The 15,070-nt window shown below is 41.3% G+C and overlaps 1 protein-coding gene across 7 annotated transcripts in view; it reads left to right on the top strand.

Moving 5' to 3' along the window:
- The first annotated feature begins 6,625 nt into the window (after nt 1-6,625).
- The window catches only part of PMCA (plasma membrane calcium-transporting ATPase 3), a 514,945-nt gene continuing 506,500 nt past the window's right edge, over nt 6,626-15,070 (top strand). For 4 of the 7 annotated variants that reach the window (XM_071582849.1, XM_071582845.1, XM_071582850.1 and 1 more), the window contains exon 1: nt 6,626-6,859. The gene's annotated coding sequence lies outside the window, so the exon portion shown is untranslated. The remainder of the gene's footprint in view (nt 6,860-15,070) is intronic. The other 3 variants (XM_071582852.1, XM_071582851.1, XM_071582853.1) reach the window with 2 other exon arrangements.

The raw sequence follows: 15,070 nt of genomic DNA, 5'->3' as shown, positions 1-15,070 counted from the left end.
GATTCACAAAATCATTGAATTTTAGGAGTTGAGCTATAAAATATTAGGGTACATGTGTGCGATTTTATTGTGATTGAGAATCGTGCAAGGTAACGACAGGTACATGAATCTGGCTCTGACGGTATCTATATATATGTCTCTGACTTTATCCCAATCGTAAGATATACCCATATAATTTGGTGTCATAATAATTTCCTCAGTGCTGCAAGAAAAATCGGGTACCTTTTGCCTTACTGAATGTGTAAGTCTTAAGAACACTCATCGTGCATCAAGGGTTTCTCAAACTAATTCCTTCGTCATAAAAGTTGAACTCTTCTGGTTGCAATTTTTAGCATTTTTGGCGTATTTTCTGTAAACATTTCCAGCTCGTGAACTAACGTTTTTCCCTTGGATTCCAAATAATTACCGCGTATTTTCAAACGGGGACCAAATTAAGTGGAGCAACACCTCTCGCTTACATTTTCATCAGATTTTCCTACAACTTATGCAATGAAACCTAGCTTCTTTAAGGCTGATCCGCATATCCTTCAGTTCTGCGTTCCCCATGAAGAGTTTGATGTCAGTATAACATCGCAGTATTTGAACTGTTTTGAGATGATTAGTTGGGTTGTATTTTATAACATATTCCTTGCTTTTATCGGTTCAAAAACTTCAATGCTCTAAACTTGGATTGTTACCACTAGCCCTTATTCCTTAGAATGCAACAATTTCAGAGTGTGAAAATCATTCGCCTTGACTGGGATAAAGTTACTGTTGCGGCATCTCCCGCAGTTTCTTTGGAATTTCTTATTCCTTAGATCACTCCGGTAACTGGTCCAAATTGCTAGAGAGTAGCCCGCAATCTGCAGTTGTCATTTCTCTATAAGTCACTGTGTCGTATGTAAATAATCTAAGACTGCTGCTACCATAGGAACTTGGTTCGTGAATGTGTATCATACTAATAAAAAAAAACAAAATTAGGGGCCTAATAGCAATTCATCGAGGTGCAAATGAAGTCACGTCAACTTCAAATGAACTGAAACCATCCAAAAAGTTCCTCATCCAGTGAGACACAATTTCATGAACACCATGCCACCTTAGTTTGTGTGTCAATTTCTTCTGAGAGGTCTGGTAAAAGTTCTTGAAATCTAAAAATACTGCATCCAATCGTGTGTTCACTCCCTCTGATTTCAAGAAATCATGAAAAAATATTCCCCAAATGTGTTTTTCATGACCTGCCTTTCGTAAACCAATGCTGGTTGCAGCTGAGTATTTTCTAGTTGTCGGGAAACTCCAATTTATTTCTAGCTCTAAGATTTTTCAGGTTATCAATGCTAAAGAAATCGGTTTGTAACAACTAAGTCCTCCATTCCTCCGCCTTTTCTAAGGTAAGTTTTTTGAGCCAGCTCCTAGTCGCGAGGAAATAAATCTTTATCAATCGATTTGTAAAAAACGGTTTTTAACTAAAGTGCGATGTCTTCAGCAAATACCTTAGGTAATCTGGTGATATATATATATATATATATATATATATATATATATATATATATATATATATGTATGTATACATATGTGTGTGTGTATATATGTGTGTGTGTGTATATATATATATAGAGGATATAGAAACACTCACAAGAGCAATATAACATTCGGACAGCACAATAGAACACAAATAAAATAGATAATTATCAAAAGGACACCCACATTGTATATTGTTCGAGTTTTCGGCCTTCTCAGAGGCCTTCTTCAAGTAAGACTGAAAATTTTCTAAGAGAAGCAAGGAGCCTGGGGGAGGGGGGAAGGGGAAGGTGCAGGGAATGCAAGGAAGAGAATTAAAGATGGCGGTTAAGGGTGGGAATTTTAAAAGATCGGAAAGCCAGTATACCTGTATATGGATATGGATTCTCGAGTTCTCACCTCTATATTGATGGCTGAATCGGGTAGGGTTTCTAGGATGGTTAGAACACTGGTCGAATGAAATGTTGTGGGAATTTGTGTGCGAAGGGATAGGAATACGATATAAGGAATACTCGTATATTAGGGAAGGGATATAGTTTCAGTTACAATTCTTCCCCCGAAAGAATCTCCGCATTCCTTGACCACCACCTACAACCTCTTGTACCCTCCTTGCCCACCTTCACTAAAGACACTTCCTGAACTGTTTAAATTCGGTCTCCATTCCCTCCATCCCTTAACATACTTATGGCCACCATCGACGTCACCTCCCTCTATATCTCTATTCCCCATGCAGGAGGCCTATCCTCCCTCCGGCACTATCTTTCTCTACGCCCCCTACCCCAACGCCCGTCGACTAAATTTCTCCTCAATCTTGCCACTTTCGTCCTAACAAAAAACGCATTCTCGTTCAAAAATTGTTTTTACATGCAGACGAAAAGCACAGCAATGGGAACAAGGATGGCACCATTATCTCTAATGGGCCATAACGAAAAGACTTTCCTTTCACAGCAACTCTTCCACATCTTTTCTGGATCCCCTACATAGATGGTATTTTTATTCTCAGGAAACATGGCTCTGAGTCTCTCAATAATTTCCCATCGGCCTTAAATTCATTTTTCACTTTTAAATTCACTTCTCCCATTTCAGACTCCACCATCACCTTTCTTGACACAAACATCTCACTTCACCATGACAAATTCATCCCTTCAGTACATATTAAAGCCACTAACCATCAGTAATAACTACACCACACAAGCTGTAATCCTTCCCACACCAAACGCTGGATTCCCAACTCTCTCTCTATCCGCGGATACCGAATTCGCAGCACCACAGCCACTCTCAACAAACACCTCCACAATCTACACCATGCACTCCTCAAACGCGGTTACCCAGAAAAACTCCTACAAAATAAAAGCCGCCGCACCACCCGACCGCACACACCACATAAAAACAACCCCACATCTGACGCTGGACTCAACCTTTGTACCACTTATTTCCCCGGATCCCACAAACTGAAAACCTTTCTTAAAGAACTGTTTCCTATTTTACGCGACAATGACGCGACCTCATCCTTATTATTCAATGCCCCTCTCTCGCATACAGACGACCCGCCAAGCTCAAAAACCTTCTGAGATCCACCAACCCTTTGGCGCCCCCCCTGACAAATTTCCTCATAGTATTGCTCCCACTTGCAAGCGCCCCCGATGTAAAACATGTCTACTTATCAGATCTGCTCCCCTCTCCCCCCATTCCCTCATTGCCCCCTCACCACGTTCCCACGTTAATTGCCTCTCAAAAAACATTATTTATTTTTTATCATACAAACAATGCACTTCATTTCACATAGACGAATACATTACCCCCTTATCCATTCGAATGAACAATCGCCGCTACTCCTGCAATTCTACCTCACTCTCACATACGAGCTTTATATAGTATACGAGCTCTCGTATATACTAGCTTTCCGATCTTTTAAAATTCCCACCCTTAACCGCCATCATGCGAACACCATTTACTGGCTAAAGAATCGGGGCAGTTGGTTGTACATATTAACCGCCCACAGATTCCAGTGTAATTTACGGTTCTTCGACATATCAATTGGTCAAGAGCATCAGCCCGGCAAGTTGAAAGATCCGTGGCTCAAGTTCCGGTTAAGAAACTTTTTTACGCTTTTGATTAGCTCAATTCCAACTTCCCCACTATTTCTACCTGTTCTATCCCTTTCTATCACTGAAAATACTGTACCATTACAATTTTTTGATTTAGCTAACGTTTCCCAGTTTTCCAGCTTTCTTTTTCTGTAATAATGAAATTATTATCCATCCAAAATCTTACATATTTCATTTCCTCGAAGGCCTAATTTTTCAACCTTTACATGAACTCCGACGTCAGTTTTTCCAATATCCTCCTCTAGATGTGACGATTTTCCACTCTTTTGCAATCGTGACAACATCCGTCCGAATTTCAGGGTTTGGTATCGGATGAATCTTCTTTTAACCAAACACTCAGAACCACACAATTGAGATGGTCATGAATTTTGTAATTCTATGTCAAGAACATGCTAACATAATTAAGTATTTATTGTGAAACCAGTTGTAAATAATGAAAACATTGATATTCATTGCTCGTGAAAGCACCCACGGAAAACCTTCCCTCCAACTCGACGCTTAATGGCCCTACATGAAAAGCGATCAGTTTCCAATTTCGCTGATGACTCTTTCTTGATTGTTACCGCTTATTTATTTTATTGAATAATCACTAAAATCTATACGTCCTACATCTCTAATAAACCATTAATTAGAAAACTGACATTCATCCACGCTCCCTCTCTTTAATTGATATAATATGCTAACATTGTGTCATTGATACTTTAAAAATGTTGTCATGCCAATGATTTACGCTAGAGCTTGCCGTTAGAATTTTCCAATGACTGTCGTGATTGGGAAAACTGATACTTTGACGTGACGCATTCGCAAGAATCAGTCAAGAGAGGTCAGTCCTCTCTACCTGCGCCCCTTCATCAAATAAAATTACACATTATAGCTGAAATTAATTTTCTCTATTCATATTAGGTAATCAGGTAATCGTAAAGAAAATCATGGCAATTATGCATGAAAATGTTTGTACCAAGTCTTTGTTCAAATCAACTAAATAATAACATCGTCTCAGGTTATCAACCCGAGGATTAGTTTTTAGCAGCTCTCGAGACAATACTGTTCCCTGCTAGACTCTTCATTCCCTCAGAGCTCATTTAATCAGTATTTTCTAATGTTTGCTTCTCATAGTTCAACCTTGTTTAAATCATACAAAAACAATGAAAAAATTAGATAAATTAACAGGCCACAACTAATTTTGTAGAATTTGTGATTACTAACAACTTTTGTTCGTTACAATTTCCTCTAGTTTCTCATTCAGCTGAGTGATTTTAAAAAAGGGAAAATTAAATATTAAATAGTTTATAACATTTTCCACGGCACTTGTTGGTATTTTATCTGTGTTTTATTTAATTCCAAATGATTCAAATATGCGCGGTCATAAGAACTGTCGATTAAATTGTTATAGTCTAATGTTAATTATATTTCTTTCTCGTCCGACTGCAAACCCAAATGAAAATATTTTGGATAGACGTTGTTTATAATAAAATTCTCCACTAAATGCACTTTGCCGGCCTATTCATCAAATTTTCATAATATTCTATCCACGTAGGTTTATTTGCCAAGTCCTTCAAAATTAACCAAATTTAGACGTAATTTTTTAAATATTGTACTCAATCTAAGTCCTAGTAAGGTAACACTTTGGTTATTGTTTAATAAATGTCTGTAAGGCGTTCCTTGTAGATTCAACAGTCGAAGAACAATAAAATTATTAACAATGTAAAAGTGCGCATAACATAGTTACCGATTTAAAATTAAAAAACCATTGCTACTGCACGCATATCAAGTTTTATACTCTTGGTCCAGTTGAAAAAACACAAATTGTTAATTGCTAGCAATTTCTAACGCGACTTAAAAAATGTCGTTATGCGGCTATATCAAATAGAAACCATGAGAACATAATGAGCCCAAAACAAGGCTTGACTAGATATTTTTCCATTTGCATTTTTCAGATACCAAAAATTCAAAAACCTTTAGAGCAATGAAAATTTTTATAAATTTAAAAAGTATTTCATAAGCAGAGAGAGAGTTCAAAGTGGTTTAGGATTAATTCTAAAGAATATTTCTTTTCAATTTAACTTCCAACCTACACTCCTACATTCGATGTTCAAGCAAGTGTCAGCAACTTGAAAATGTTAATTATGTCTTCATTATGCCTGTTCAAAAATTGCACCCAGTCTTGCACACATTTCTTATCCTAAAAATGTAGGTTTTAAAAAGTTTTATCCACCTAGAATGTGCATTTGAAAAATTAAATCAAGCACTAAGAACTTGCTAATTTTTCGTTTTTTGCAGTTTTCAAAAAAATAATGATGGATAGGAAAACCAGACAGTTCACATTTTGAAAATAATTGGATTGCAAACTGCTTTGCTCTCAAACAAATTGCTTTCATCTGGCACATTTTCTTCTAGCTTCGCATGCAGCTGAGATATCGAAAAAAATAGAAAAAGAAATTTGGATTTTTAAAACTTTTCTGTCTCCTCTGATTGCGATTAGCATTACGATTAGATTACCGCATACTATCGAGAGTAGATTTACACTAAAAAATATAATTGGGACAACTTATCTTATATGTGCTATTTTTTGGCGCCAAACCGACTGGCGAGCCAATCGAATTCATAACGATGCATGTTGTTTTTAGATAGCGATATTTCCCTATCTAAATACCTCATATAAGGCCTCGAAATCATTCAAATTTAGCAAATGGAAAAAAAATCATTATTGTCACATAATTGAGAAGGCGTTTAAAAAAGCCTACTTCAGTTCTTGCAAACGTACCTCTTTTTGTTGTACTTCACACCTAAGTCACATTATCTATCCAAAGACTCGACTTGGTGAATGTCCATTGTACTCTTTATCAAAATCACCTGTCTCTTTCTGTCTCTCATGAAAAGAGAGAGTTCTCTTCTGAACAAGTTTCACGATGCTACCCCGGCTTTCTGATTCACGCCTTGGCCGCTCGGCGGCAGCAGTGTTTGGTATTTCGATGCTTCGTCCGGAATGACGGCTAGGTTGCGACTGGACGACGACGGCGGCGGTCTCTGGCAGTCACTTACAACCGAACGCAGTGTATCGGAGGCAGCGGTGGAGTAGGTGTAGGAGGTTATGGTGGACGCAAACCGACGTAGAAGCCGATTTGAGAGAGATAGCGCTTGAGGGAGGGGAAGCTGAGTGGACGCGAAAGTTGTGTGCTCGTGATTCGGCAGAGGGACGAGAAGAGGACGGAAAAGACGGCGGCAGTCTTATATAAAGGAGGACTTCTCTCCCTGTAAGTACAGATACGGGGCGTACCCATGCTTTCACTCATGCCGCTTGCGTGGAATATCCCTCCTCGGCTTGGCCACTTCGCCCCGTGGCGCACACCGCAAGCCGTCTTAAAATACTTCCAAGTTTTTTTCCGCGGAATCAGACTTTCCCGGTCTCGTTACCCACGTCTTAAGTCGTGACCCTCCACTTTTCCACTGCCTGCTCGTATCCGCGGACTTTTCTGGTAGTCCTATATCGATCGCATGGCCTCCATTTCTTCCCAACCCAAATGCTTTTTCGGGTGAGCCCTCGGTGCAGTGGTTGGTACCCCCCGCACCACCCACCGACGCCGTTTCTCTCTCGTAACCTCGTTACCTCTGACCTTTGTGTGGAGTGTGGCTGCGCCAACGACAGCACACGCCGCACCCCACCGTATTCCGCGGCACCAACCGACTGTGACTCCACGATCGATGTCTTTTGAGATTCCGATTAGTTTCGGCTCTAGGTTGGCCCCGCCCCCGCCGTGGCACAGGCAAACACCATCCGCTCCCCCCCACTCCCTCCGTGCACCGCTAGTAGGCTTAAGAGGCAACAACCCAACGGAATCATTGCCAACCATTGGCATTCCTACGGCGCGATGGCCCCGGTGGGCCGGGGTACTTGGCATTCCGGCGAACGTGACCTCGACGTTAGTCGGAAACAACCGCTCGAAGTGCTCGAAGTTTTCCTCACCTTGTCCTCCCGCTCCTATTCCAGTTGTGGCCGACCCTGATTTGCCGGTTACAGCCTCGGAGCGGAAGGATTTCGGATCTTTGTCGAAAGATGATAGTATTAAATCATGCTATTAATTCGCCAGCCTGTCTAAGGGCCTAGATAGTATAGGACCAATTCCATCGTCTTCCGGCCCGAGGCGGCAATTCTGAGCTGACAGTTAGTCCTCCTCGATCTATAGTTCTCTCGTTAAATGATTCTCTTTATATTTCTTTCATCATTACTGAGATAATGGCCTTCGGCTCCTAGTGGAATCCGAAATTGCCGGTCGGTTGACGTAACGTTAATCATTGCATGCACATACTTTTAAGATATTGAACGACTGATACTTAGCACCAATGCATGTACGACCCGTGAATATACTCTCCTACTTCCTGCTATGCTCGCCTACTACTACTATGGCCAAAACTCCATTTTGATCCGTGGCACAATTTCTCCTAGTGTCGGGAACAGTGGTCTATTTCTTCTTGGTCTAGGTTTTAACTGCTTATTTTGGTAGACGTTATGTGTTTGTGGCCTTCTTTTTGAAAATATGATTCTCAAATTATCGTGCTTCACATTGACGAGTACATAGTGTCGCCTGTTTATTCCGTGGATAATAGATTGTCGGAGGTGTTTGTAGCCATTTGAATTTATTTCATTTGACTCTAATAATACTTGCGCGTATTAACCAAATACATTCTGCTACACACACTGCACATAACCACTTATGTCGTGAATTCCTGAGCATTGAATGTATACATTATGAAAATTATTCCAACATAATCCTGATATCTTTCCGTTTGTTGCCTCACAGGCAATTTCTATTTAAAATTTGAGGCGTTTTTCATGATATTGATTTATTACCCTTCCTCAAATTTGGAACCAATTACTTTTACAAATTCTAGAATTAAAAAATTTGGAGGGATGGAAAATGGTTGGAATTGAATACCCTGGGGTAATCTCGCCAGGATATTTGTATCCTACCCTGAGTTGACTTTTCCGCTTTTTATGCTTGCTTATTAGAATTATTTCAATTAATTTTATCTTGAAAAAAAAAGATATTCTAACATGAGCTCCATATGATTCTTTGTAATTACAGTGGTATTCCAAAATATTCACAATTTTCCCGTTGCAATGGTAAATTATGAATTTTGTCTTACTACCCCACTCTATTGAACTTAGTTGGATCTAACTGTCTATTGCTAAAATTTGCATAAACTGCCTCGAAACCTATAATAATTGTAATTACCGGTAGTGAAACACAATACTACAAATGTAGGAATAAAAATATATACCAGGTAATGGGGTCATGAACATTTTTGCATTCCCTGGGAAAATCTCATTAATTTTTTAGACTCACACTACGTGCTTGAGTAAGTGGAATTATGGATGATGAAGACGTAGCTTCTCTTACTTGTATTCGTGAACTGAAATAACTAAATCAATTTGTTTTTCCGATATATTAGTATTCTGTCTACATGATCAGTTTAAGAAAGTCTCCTGTTTCTTGTAAGTGAGGCAAAAACCAGACTTCTGGACGTCTGTAACGATTTTTATGAACATCTCCCAGGGTCGATTTCTTCAGCACCAGCAATTCTGGGTTATTTTTCGAGTGTTAGATTTTCCTAGTAAACCATAGGTGGCATAGAGGAAGGAACTGGGACGCCTACCCTTATGTGTGAATCAAACACCCCGTTTGGCGTAGTACTAGGTGGACTCTACCCTCACTTATGAAACCAACTTTCGGGTTGGTGGCTGGATTATGATTCCAACCTTAGCATAAAAATTTAAAATATTGGGTTGAGAAAGTCATTAATTTTGTGGTTCCTCTTTTTCGTTCTTGAAATAGCGGCGTTGCATGTTCGTACGCTAGAATATGTTGCATTAATGACGACAATTTGAATGCTTTGAATTATTGATTGAATTCGATTTTTAAGTTTCCATACATTTGGCCACATGGTAAAAATATTTTTATATTAATATGCCCTTTTTCTAGAGAATTGAATCTTAACGGCAGCAGTTGTTTTTTAAAGCCACAGTGACTGGAATCTCTTAATTCTTGGAATCACACGAAGTTAATCTTTGGTGATCGAGGTAATAGTCCATAATTTCGACTATATCGTAGCAGTTTCTCCTGACAAGCACTTATTTCTCTTCCATGTCCATGCAGTTTTTTCTAGAGTTTGTGGGTGGGAGAGTCGGATCCCAATGCAATACTGAACATCGCTGTTGCTCCTAACGGTATGAATGCTATAATGCGAACACACCCACACGAATAGCCATCACCGCAGCATTTCCTACGTAAGCACGATGCCCACGCTCGTGAGCGGATTAGATTTGGATTCATTATTTCTCTTCCGAAGGGATTCGACCCCGCGACGCCCCAGGCAGCCACTCTCCCTCCCAACCGCCAGCACACCGACGGCGGAAAAGCGAACATGGGCTCAGGACTTGCCACCTATACACAAATACCGTGGAAATCTTAACTGGCGGAAAAGTAATAAAAACGCCTCGGGTCTTCCGAAACGTGTTACCTGGGTGCTCACTTTCATCACCGCTCCTCGCATCTCGTCAACATCTAAGTTGACGTCACCGTAGCTATGTCAAAGACTAATCCGCTCCGCTCCCCCTCCTCTCCACCCTCTCGTACCTACTCGATCCCCCACCCCCGGTCGCTCCGCCCTACTCTTTCATTTCCTCGCCCATTACTACAGCCATAGTTCTCTTCTGCTGTGTATTTCCAAGTTGCCAGTAGGGGCCGCGGCTCCCTCCTGCCGGACCCCTCCCCTCCCGTCTTCCCCTTCACCCTGCTGCCTCCCCCTTTCCCAACTCTCTCCCCCAGCCCGGCCCTTCCCTGGATCCCCACGTTACGCCACTTCAGGCCTTGGCTGCCGAGAGCCTCCGAGATAAAAATGGAGGCATTTGGAAGTCATATGCTCGCCGGGTAGGGCCCTTCGAAGCAAAAGCTCAATTCCCACTACTCGATTCGCGTCCGCCGCCTTACACGTCCTCAGACTACACCGATGCTCCGCTGGGGAATATATTTTTTTCGCTCGGAAAGAAAAGTACATCACACCGTACGCCAAAGGGATGAGATTTTATTTGGGCTAGGGGAGGAGGGGATCGGGCGGCGTTCCCCGCGGTGCAAGCCGAAGTCGTCGCGCGCTCCCGATCTCACGAGCGCGTAAAGAACGCCACAAGCATCTTACGGCCTCCCCAGGTTTTGTCGGTGTGGTATAATTAGTTCAAGCCTCGTGGGAGCTCCAGTGCCTTCCTTCCCCGCACACTCTTCCTCCCCCCCCTCTTACTTCTCTCCGCGCCACCCTCCCTTCCAACTGCATTCCCCCCCCTCGTAATCTCGTGGTCGAGCCCACACCCAAACTAACGCCCTTTCTTTCCTTCTTCTAGCAAGTATTTCCCTCCTTAGCCGCCCCTGGATGCGGAGTGGCTTTCCCCCAACGCCTCTCACTCTCTGTCAGGGTCGATGATTTACTCAATTCACGGAACTATGGGTGGATTATTCCAAATATTCCCGCGACTTACGCGCGCGGGCCATTAACTCTGACGTCATGTAAGACTCCAATCATTACGGTGATCATTGCACGTGTTTGCCTTCAAGATCGCAGTCAAACATGTACTTCAAGTGTCACGATAAAATAAAATACGGCAGTGCAAGGAGTAATGTTCCATAGAAAACATCTGCTGGAATGAGGAGACTGAAATCAGAGTGCAAATAATAAATCATGCGAATTAACTGAAGCCAATAACGGGAAAGTAGTAGGAGCACTTTCTTTGATCTGAAATCGGGGTAAATACCATCGTCATTTCGCATTATATGCATTAATGGATATATAAAAAAAATTATAAACGCACTAATCAACTCGAAGGTCGGTGATGGTTGTGTTCACCCAGTCCTAAGCCCTAAACGGCGTGTGAAATGTACACACCAGGGTAGGGGGGCAAGTACCCGAAACACCAAACTGTTGGGTGGAACGGAGGGTGCCCAGAAAGGCTTGCCCGGAAATCAAACTAGGGCCCTCCACATCAGTAGTCCAACGCTCTACACCTGGACCACCGCGTACCCTATGTACCCCTGTGAAACATGAAGATTCACAAGGTTAGTACGCAATGTGGAATGGTGTATAATCTAAGAATATAATATAATCCTTTATCGGGACTTGAACCATGGAAATTCAAATTGTGGGCATGATGCTATTCTTTCTTTCGCCCGCCACAACAGTTTGCTCTTCCTTTTTTAGGGCTTCCCTACCTTTTCCTTCATGTGTGTGTATTAATGAATCTATGTATGTGTATATATATATATATATATATATATATATATATATATATATATATATATATATATATTCGAGTTCTGTCCCTCTCTTCCTTGATAAAGGTGGTCACGACCACCAAAAATTTGAAAAATAGTGAGCCTCTTTTTTGTGTGTTTTTGTCTGTGTCCACTAGTGCTAAGTGTTATACATTATTATTCACGTCCGTGAGACTTTCAAAAAGTGTTGTATATATATATATATATATATATATATATATATATATATATATATATATACATATATGTATAATACTTGGACGGCACAATAGAAAACAAATAAAATAAAATAGTAACACAAAAAAAGACACTCGCATTGTAAATTGTTTAAGCTTTCGAAAGTTTAAGTTTCATTGTAAGTTTAAGTAATCAACCCGAAGGTCGGTTTGGTAGGTGATGGTAGAGTTCACCCAGTACTAAGCCCGACGGCGTGTGAAATTCACACATTAGGGTAGGGGGGCCAGTTCGTTTCCCTGTGCCGGTTATGGTTTCCCAGGATCTGGTACCCGAAAAATCACATAGCTTGGGTGGAGCTCCAGAGAGGCCTGTCTCCGGTCAGGAGTCCAACGCTCTACTCCTAGACTACCGCGACCCACACAAATATATATATATATATATATATATATATATATATATATATATATATGTTTATTTATGTTTATGTAGCACAACGAAAGTAGAATGAATGTCTCATCCTACAATAGGAGGAAATAACTTGTTCTAGACGGTATTCACGTTCGAGTATATTCATTGCCTATATCTGGTCTTAGCTTTTTCTAGTTCTTTCACATGCTTTTCTCGCTATACTGTCTGCACTTGGATACCCCTACCACTATACTTCTGGGTATCTTAGTTATAGATTTTTACTCTGTTTTCATAGATTAAATGAAATTTCCCAGCCACGTTTGGACGTTCCTTGGGATAAAGGAGCGGAATCGTTGTGTTTTTCCCCATGCCGCTAACCCTGCCACGGTTTATCGGGCTTGCAGGCCCTACTGCAGATATTTCAATTCGCAACGGCATGTCTCACTTGGAAGCTTATGATATGATAAAACGGGAGTTATGTATGAGGCACCTCTTTGGGGAGCGATTCAGAGACGTAGACGAAAATTCCTGCGAGCCTCTCCGGACAAGGCGTTGAAACTATGCTTTGTTGGATGACTTGTCCGCTCCATCTGTTGTCTGCCTCGCGTTCGTCATTCCGTTGTTGTTCTTTCTTTCCGCATCCTAAATCTATCTCGTGTCGGGGGTTTGGACACCGATGGGACTCGACGACCGGCAGTGTCTCCAACGGTGGCGATTCGCCGCGGAGGTGACATTGTTACTCATCTACCAAGTTCTTTTCCTTCAGGGAAGAACTGACCACAAAATGTTCTGGTTCAAAGGGAAGCTTTGTCTTAGCTCGCTTATTGTTCCTCACTATCAGATTACTTCTGAGATCCGCAAAAGTCTTAATGCTGACATTGGCTGCAGGAGTAGTTAATCATGTTCAAACGCTCAGATTTTATGCATGTCAATTGTTTATCCTTGTTTCCGATTTTCAGGAAAACTTAAAATTTTCATTTACCTTATTAATTTCTTGGTGAACGACGTGGGTCAGCAATTTTCTCCGAGTCATAAAGGATGGAAAATTTATCAGTTATGTTGCGTAAAACAGGATTCCTGTATCTCGCTACTCGCATCGATAGATTCCACGCGAATTTTTTTACTGCCTTCATTTGGCGTCATACTGGTCTTCCATGCCGTACTGGTCTTCCAAGGAGCCCGATAATTTAAGAAATTGAGTGACAGATTGGGCCTTTATGAGGAATACGCGTCAATGGAAAGGCATCGTGTTTGTCATTTGCATTGAGTGTCAGAATAGGGACGTTTTTCCATTCGGCATTGTTGTCGCCTCGCCAAGCATCCCTATTCCATCCCACCACGCTTGTATGCTCTTTCCTACATTCCTCTCCCCTCGTGCCTCTTGAACATACCCCTTAATCAAGCCTCCCCTTCCACACTCCCTCCAATCGCAGTCCTCCCCGTCACCTCAGCTCTTTCCTTATCCCCCTTTCAACTTCCCCTCCGACGCCCTCCCTCCTTTCCTTCCCAGCCCACTCCTTTGTTTCGGGCCATGCGGTGGCTTATGGCAGTTAGCTCCGGTGTTCTCTCCACAAGCTCTGTTGTGTTTGGGTTCGATACCTCGCGATGCCGATGTTTTCATTTGTCAGAGCTCTATCGTGGACCTGGTCCAAAAAACATTGGTTGAGGGGGGGGGGTTGCTAAAAAAATGTTTATTTGCGGCCTGTTGTTCGTAAATATAAAGCCTTGCCCATTGGAATACCAACGGAGTTCTATGACTTCATCGCGTGGTGTTTTTTCTGTCGACCGTATGAACAAGCTTTTGGTCTTCAAGTGGTGTCTTCAACATTTTATCTGAAGACCTGCCTCCGTATTTCATCTTATTCTTATTAGAGCAACTTATCTGCGAGGCGACTTCTACATCTACATCTACATCTACTCAATACCCCGCAAGCCGCCGCAAGGGCGTGTGGCGGGGGGTGCTAGGACACCACCCATAATTTAGAAAAGAAAAATAATTAAAAAAAAATCGCATGCAATAACGACAAAATCATATATAAAAAAAACATGGCATACATTCATGCATGAACACTTACACCCCACACACATGCAAACACTCAAACTACCAACTAACATACACATGCACCTGAAAGTATACCTAACATCTCTATAGTGTTTAATTTTGTTCCGACTTGTAAATTCAAAGTTTTTAATATTTCTAAAGTGACTTCGGTTTCTTGCTATTATGATTACTGATTGTTCGGGGAAAGAATGAGTATTTGTACCTATCTGTCTTGGAATCTATCTCCCTTAGTTTATCTTTGTGGTCTGATCTACCTAAGTAGTGTGGGGCCATTATAATTCCTTCAGTGTCATATTTAAACTCGTTTGTTCTGAACCTTTCTAAAAGTCTAAGCCTCGCTTGTTCTCTCCGCACTTCAAGTGGTTCCCAGCCTAAATCCCCTAAGAGACCTGTCACACTTGTGTTTTTATCATAACAATTTTTAACAAATCTAGCGGATTTTCTCTGGACTTTATCTAATTCTTTTTGCCAAATTTTCTCCCACGGATCCCAAATACTTG

This window comes from Hetaerina americana, unplaced genomic scaffold (genome assembly GCF_022747635.1).
Source record: "Hetaerina americana unplaced genomic scaffold, ioHetAmer1.1.p SCAF_12, whole genome shotgun sequence".
In the NCBI taxonomy this organism is placed as follows: domain Eukaryota; kingdom Metazoa; phylum Arthropoda; class Insecta; order Odonata; family Calopterygidae; genus Hetaerina; species Hetaerina americana.
The sequence above is the reverse complement of the archived record's forward strand: the minus strand, read 5'-3'. Positions and strand labels throughout refer to the sequence as shown.